Genomic DNA, 6,216 nt, shown 5'->3' with positions numbered 1-6,216 from the left:
CATCAGAGTTACCAAGTCTATGAAGTGACAGTCACTCAGTCGTGTCCGACTCTTTGTGACCCCATGGACTCTATAGTCTGTGGAATTCTCCAGGCCAGAATACTGGAGTGGGTAGCTGTTCCCTTCTCCAGGGGATCTTCCCAACCCAGGGATCGAACCCAGATCTCCCACATTGCAGGCGGATTCTTTAGCAACTGAGTTATCAGGAAAGCCCCAAGAGTTACCAAGAAGGGGCTAAATATCTGGGTACCCAGGGTCTGAAAGCAGAGGGACATATTTTAGAACACTTTCTGTCAAAATGGTTAATTTCTTCCCAGCTTTGGCTCTTAAGGGAATAAAGTTCAATTATCTGGAAAACTCACTTATGTGGAACTCCTCACTCCCTAATGACATTGGCTAAATGAGGTGTTACAATTTTATAGATTCTCAAATTAGAGTCTTTATGATTCTTCACCCAGAAAAAAAAAAAAAAAAATCCAGAGGCTTGGATTTGAAGCACCCCCTCGCTGCCCAAACTCCTTAGGCAGCAGCTAGGCCCTGCTGAAACCTTGTTTCTAGAAGGGAAGGGCTCCCTGGCCTCGTGGGAAGATTTTTGCTTCCAGCTCCAGCCCGAGTGACATGCCCGCCCCCGATTATCTCAGCTCCCCAAGGCCATTTAGCCCATTTCCACATCAAACAGTGAGTATTCTCTTCTCTCACATCCAATGACCACATCCTGATAGGTTGGGAGAATCACTCTTCACACATCCTGCAGAGTGCATGGCTCCACGTGAATATTTTGAATGGTTTCTTTTATCCTGAATAAAAATAAAGGATTTGTTTCATTTGTTCTGTTAGCCCATTTTTAACCAGAGGGCAGAGAGGGAAAACAAAAGATGCTTTGATTATTAAAATCTCATTTTTCTCTTAAGGACCCCATGCAAGCAAAACTCAGAGATGGAACATTTATCAGTGAGTTTTCATGACCTAAATAAGGAGAAGAGCATGGAAAGAAGGATCCCAGGACCCTTTGCACTTTCGTCATTAGATACCAACTTTGTTTATTTAATGCCTGTCCCCCCCACTGGAAAAGAAGTTCAAGCACAGCAAAGTGGGAAGATAAATCCCACTAGGATACACTAGTTACCTACTATATTAGTTGGCTCTGGCTCCTGTAACAAAGTACAACAACCTGATTGGTTTTAAACAACAGAAATGTATTGTCTCACAAGTCTCAAAACCAAGGTGTTAGCAAGGTTGGTTCTTTCTGAGGGCTGGCTATGAGGAAGAATCTGTGCCATATGTGGGGGTCCTCCAAGACAGCCACACCTGGGCTTCATCTGGACAGCTTGGCAGTCACAAAAATAAGCCAAGACCCCTTCTGAAGGAGTCTGATTGGACTGGGTTGGAGTGGGAATCAGCACTGGTATCTTTTTGAAACAGTCGTTCTCAAACTTGGCTGCATATCGGAATCACGTGGGCAGCTTCAAAAATTACTGATGGCCGGTGGCACGTCCAGACGTCCTGATTTAATTTATTGGTTTGGAGAAAGACCTGGGCTTTGGGAGTTTCCGGCGCTCCCTAAGGGAGTCTGATTCAGAGTCAGGACTGAGAACCATGACTCCATGCGGCAGAGCTGCGACAGGTCCCCACAGGAGTGAGGGGCAGCTGTGAGAAGGAGCGGGAGACCCTCGCAGCCTCAAGAGCCAGGAAAGGTGTCAGGCACTGCAGGGAGGGTAAGGAGGGGTGGTACTTACAGGTCGTCAGGCAGTGGTGGGCTGGGACCAGCTCGGCGGGCTCTGGAGGGCTACTTGTAGGCATCTCTTCCTGACTCTGCTCAGTGCCTCATATTGATTTCAAAATTAGCCATGTGAGAAGATGTACACCACAGAAGTGGGCACACATCAAGATATAAATCAACCCCTACCCTCACCAGAGCCAACCGTGCAGTGTTTACCAGAACGCCACTGTCTTCTGGTCTGGCTGCCATTTTAGGGCAGAGTTTTCATCCATGTCTCCTGTCCCAGGACAAGCTCTGCTCTGAGGCTCCTTGTGCCCAGGCTGGAGAAGATCTCTGTACCCTTTGCCCCAGACCTTTGTGCTCTCTGTCTATCTGAATGGCTTTCCTGCCTCCATCACCTGCCACCTACAGCAGCCCACCCTGGCCAGCCCCTGGTCTCTGGGGCCCTTGAGGGACCACAGAGGCTATAATTCAGGTGTTAGCTCTGGAGGATGCCAGCCCTTGGGGAGAAGCCAAGGGCAGAAAGCTAGGTAACCATGGAAGACAGGGTTGACCATGAGCAGAAATGAGGGAACTTCAGAGCCCCGGTTGTCCTATGGTGTGCCAGCCACACACATGGGGCTCCACAGAGGCCAATGGGTACCAAGCTGTCAGCTGCCAGTCACCCATGGTCATCTCACTAGGGGAGGACTGGGTTCCATATTATTTTATGGCCCTATAGACATTTCTGTGTGGATTTATACTTATGATCCTCTGGGCCCTTTTTGCATTTCCCTGGAGCCCCAGCCAGACGCCCCTGCTGGGCCTTTGGGGACATTCTTGTGAGAGACCCAGCAGAGAGCCAGCCTCCTCCATGAGCCCTGCCAGACCTCCCCTCTCTATCTCCCATCCACGTGTAGCTTTGACCAGCAAAGCCTCTTTCCTCGCAAATCCCCAGCCAGGCAGCTGTGGATGACCTCCCCAGTTGGCTCTAACCAGCTTCCACTTGAGTCTGTCTGAAGCACTTGCGCAGGAGTAAAAGCCTAGTCCAATTTTCAGGGGCAGTGCGAATAAATTAGAGCAGGTCCAAGAACAGTGAACCAGCTACACACCAAAGCCAGGTCATAGCATGCAGGGTGAAGGCTTAGGGACTAGGTATCCTTGGGTCTGGTGAGGTTCTGAGCCCAGGAGCATACTCTGGAAGTTGAACAGAGTCACTACATGGACTTGGAATTCATTGTCTATGTGGCAAGGAGAGCAGAACTTAGCCAAACCAAGAGTATCCATGAGGCAGACACCGCTTTGACAAGGTGCCCTGGCATTTTTAGAGCTGCCCAGGCCATTTGTACAGGCCCCTGAAGTTGACAAAAACAAGGGTCACTCTGGTCAAAGAGAGCCATGTTTTTAAATTACCACCACCAACACGTGGGCCAGAGCCCCCCATTCCACCCACTACTCTACCCCCACAGGAGCTAAAGGTCCCAGGAAGGAATCAAAAGGTGGCACTTCCTATGTGTTTATCTCCTCTGATGTTAGAACCCAGCCAGGCTTCTTCCTCCTGGCCATGAGATGCATAGACATCTCTGAAGCATGGTCTCCAAAAAACACTGGCTGAGATGTAAATGACCAATAGCTGTGAGACACTCTCAGCATCTTGGGCTGGGAAGAGATGTTAATCTAGACCAGTGGCTGAAGCTAAGGAGAAGACTTACAAGATGTAATATCAGGCACTGCCAACGTGGGAGCTAGAAATTACAGACCTCAGTGCCAGGTCCTGTGCTAGACTTCACTAGCTCATTTCATTCTCCTTCTCAGAAGGTCACTAGATAGTCCCAATAAACCTACCTGGCATCAGAGAAAGGCTGGGCATGGACACCAGAGGTAAATCTTTGAAAATATATATTTCTGCATTCTCCTCTCCATGGAATAGCGTTTCACATTATTCCACAGAAAACCACACCTGAGCAGATCTTCCAGATAGATGAAATAGAGGGTAAACTCAGCCTCTTCAAGAGGGCTCCCTCGGGTTGCAGGAAGATGGAGGGCCTCTGTAGGTAGCATCCTCTCCAGTGTTTGTTTTCAGATCATTAAATACTTAACAGAGGAGAGACTAAAAGCCGAAGTGTTCCAAGCTACTGCTGATTAAGTATCAATCAGGAATTAAGACAGAGCAAGTTGAAAATTGTAAGGATCCTTTTTAAGGATAGGCCATGTCCACTTGGCTTTTTTAACCTGCATGGCAGGAAGCTAAATGACTAAAGCACGTGATTAAACATGAGACACCTGGTGCCCTCGTCACTCTGATGGGTATCGCTCTCCTTAGTTTACCAGCAGGGACCTGGAGCTCTCAAAGGCTGTGCCAGTGCCCCGAAGTCACATGGCCACTGAGTATGCATGTGATAGGGGTGGGGGGGGGGCAGGATTTCATCTACATGGTAAATGCTGGCCCAACCTCCACTGTCACATCTCACAAGTGCAGGCAGAGGGATTTAGAGAGATCTGGCCTGTGATTGTGCTTGACTTTACTTTTAAATCCCATCCCCTGACATAGCTGGCAGAGCCCTGGGCTCCAGGCAAAGCCAAGGCAATTCACACACACTGAGTGTTTACTGAGTTTACATTGTTCTGATGCATGCAGCTTTCTATTGTCACAACCACCAATCAAGGAGACACCATGGGACTTCACTTGTGGTCCAGTGGTTGAGAATATGCCTGCCAATGCAGCGAAAGCGAGTTTGATCCCTAGTCCGGGAAGATTCCATATGACATGGGGCAACTAACCCAGTGCTCCACAACTGCTGAAGCCTGCAAGCTCTAGAGCCTGTGCTCTACAATAAGAGAAGCCACTGCAATGAGAAGACCATGCACAACTAGAAAGTAGCCTCCACTCACTGCAATCAGAGAAAGCCTGGGGGCAGTGACAAAGACCCAGCACAGCCAAAAATAAATTAAATTTTTTTTTTAAAAAGTAGATACCGTGATGAGATACCACTTTACTGTTGAGAAACTGAGACTGAGGGAGGGTGAGTGATCTGTCCAAGATTCCTGGAGTGTAAGCACTGGGCCCCATGTACAAACTCGGTCTGTTTGATTCCAGCATCCCCACACTTCACTTCTGTCCCAGGATCCCAGCCTCCCCTCACCTCACACGGGGTCCCAGTGCGTTCTTTGGGTTCCCTCTCTGAAGATGAGATGACTGGGCTCCAGCCCAACTGGCTCTAAGAGGACTCGATTCCCTTGTGGTTCTGGTGTCAAAGGGTTAACTTCAACCTGACTCCCCTTTCAAAGGAAATGAAGCAGAGGCCTTATGGGAGTGGAGAGGGAGGGGGTATATCCTATGACTGAGTCACTTTGGCACTTAATTGCTTATTATTTAATTGCCTTATTGAGGAGCACAAAGTGATCGACTGCAAAGTTATTAGCAAACTCCAGTTTTAAGGAAATAATTACTGAATTCTCCCTCCCTGGGTTGAGTAATTCCTTCCAAGATGCTCAACGACATTAAGCATTTTCACCAGGGCCGCTAGCAACTCTGTAATATGCAAATAAAGTAACTCTGTAATTACCAATAAAATGCTTACTGAAGTGACAAATTTTTACTCAGCAGTGAGTTGGGGGAAAAAAATGGCGTCATTTGTTTTTTAAGGATCCTTTAACCTTGTTAGTTGGCATTCATTTCTGTGCCGTTTTATGGTCATTTAAAAAGACAGCAGAGCAGACAGGCCTCCCTCAGTGGGGAGAAGGCCCTCCTGGGAGTTCTCTCCTCCACCCAGCCTGGCTCCTTCTGGAGAGGGAGAGATGGTCCACACTGGGTGCTGGGGAAACACAGTCACTCTGCAGACTTGCCCTGGATGTCTTTTTTAATTAATTAATCAATCAGTTAATTAATTTGGCTGCACCAGGTCTTGGTCGCAGCATGTGGGTCTTTAGTTGCAGCATGCCAACTCTTAGTTGTGGCATGTGGGATCTAGTTCCCTGACCGGGGATTGAACCCAGGCCCCCTGCACTAGGAGTTCAGAGTCTTAGCCACTGCACCACCAGGCAAGTCCCTGTGGGTGTCTTGATAGATGCTTGGTGGAGTTTGGCTTTCAATGGGATTCAGGACTGATCTTTCCAGGTGGACAAATGAAGAGTAAGCTCTCAGCCTGGAGCACTGTCACATGATCCTCTGATGCTCAAGTATGACGGCTATGTGGTTCCTATTTTCAAACCCTTCTCTCTCACTCCAGAGATAACAATGTAAAGTCCAGCTGTTGCCAGACACCCTAGGCCTTTCACAATCAGTCAGTCAGGGCTCTGGGCACAATGAGGGCTCCAGTTACCTCTTCCCCAGGCTCATCCATGCTTCCATATACAAGTTTGATTGCTTCATCTGTAAAACAGTGTCTTAGTCATCATAGGCTAGATTATGCAGTGGTAACAAGCAAGTCCAGTATCTCAGTGGCTTAAAACAATCAACATCTACTTTTTGTTCATGCTACCTGCCATCCTGGTTCAGCTTGAGTATCTACTCTTGT

Source organism: Giraffa tippelskirchi, chromosome 7, assembly GCF_054371585.1.
Source record: "Giraffa tippelskirchi isolate mGirTip1 chromosome 7, T2T-mGirTip1v1.2.pri, whole genome shotgun sequence".
Taxonomy (NCBI): domain Eukaryota; kingdom Metazoa; phylum Chordata; class Mammalia; order Artiodactyla; family Giraffidae; genus Giraffa; species Giraffa tippelskirchi.
This window is presented reverse-complemented; position numbering follows the sequence as displayed.